Source organism: Coenobita brevimanus, chromosome 2 (assembly GCF_032717465.1).
Source record: "Coenobita brevimanus isolate Jiangsu-jjx chromosome 2, ASM3271746v2, whole genome shotgun sequence".
Taxonomy (NCBI): domain Eukaryota; kingdom Metazoa; phylum Arthropoda; class Malacostraca; order Decapoda; family Coenobitidae; genus Coenobita; species Coenobita brevimanus.
In genome coordinates, this window is record NC_136955.1 from 25,569,274 (window position 1) to 25,570,505 (window position 1,232).

General features: G+C 38.8%; 1 pseudogene; it reads right to left on the reverse strand.

Moving 5' to 3' along the window:
- Window positions 1-396: 396 nt before the first annotated feature.
- LOC145392757 (5S ribosomal RNA) lies at window positions 397-515 on the reverse strand (annotated as a pseudogene).
- Window positions 516-1,232: the final 717 nt, after the last annotated feature.

The window sequence follows — 1,232 nt, forward strand, 5'->3', positions numbered from 1 at the left end:
TCAAGCAACTGAAGTAAATTGGTAGGTAATAATGTATCTTGCTAACTTCAGACATTTCTCGACTATGCTTCCAACACTGATATAGGAACGTGAGAGGCAAGTGAGTCTTCACAGGCTCACAGCCACTCTGCTCTGTAAGTAACCTTGCAGGTTTTAAATGTCTAGTGGCACCAAAGTGACTCGATTTCAATCTACTTTCTGTCTTTGGTGATTACTTTTTTTAGTGCCAGGGATCTTATACTAATGTATTAAGCCCATTTCATTCATTCATTTCATTCATTCATTGCCAGACGCCACATATCCCAAACGGGGTAGCCAAGGGCTCAGAGGTAATTGTTTTACAGGGAGGGGCACTAATCCTCCACCAACCCCACTTGACACGTAGGGAGAACGTTATGCCTACAGCATCTGGTGTTCCCAGGCGGTTACCCATCCAAGTACTAACCAGACCCAACGTTGCTTAACTTCGTTTATCGGACGGGAAGCGGTGTACTCAACGTGGTATGGCCCCAGTTTACTCACAAAAATAATCCAAAATCGGTTCACAGGCTCACAGACGCTCTGCTTTCTCAGTAACCTCTAAGATTTCAGAGGTAGAGTGACACCAATCTGACTCTATTCAACCAACTTTCTGGCTTTGGTGATTACTTTTATTAGTGTCAAGGATCCTATATTGATGTATTAAGTCCATTTAGCTGGAAAAAAAAATCCAAAACCGGGTTACAAGCTCACAATGGCTTTGCTCTCTCAGTAACCTCGAAGATTTCAGAGGAGAGTGGCATCAGCCTAACTCGATTTAACTAACTGACTTTAGTGATTACTTTTATTAGTGACAGGAATCTTATATTGATGTATTAAGCCCATTCAGCCATAAAAAAAAAAAAAAAAATCCAAAATCGGCCGGCGTACAGGGGTATCATTTTTTTTTCCCCCTAGCACGGTAGCCAACGGGTTACTAATAGAAAATACTAAATTCAAATATTTTATCATTGTAATAAAGAAATCCATATGTAAATAATTACAAAGCGCCAAGTGATTAAAGAATTACTTGAAACTAATAAAGTGTTTTGAGGAAAGGAAATGTTACGTGATGGAGAATAATGGTTATCATTTTTTAATTCAGCACCCCAAAATATCAAGAAATCATATGGAAAAAAAAAAAAAATCTGTATAACTGTGTTACCATTGCAGCACTGTATTCAAGATGGAGATATGTCTAATTTAGGCCAGGT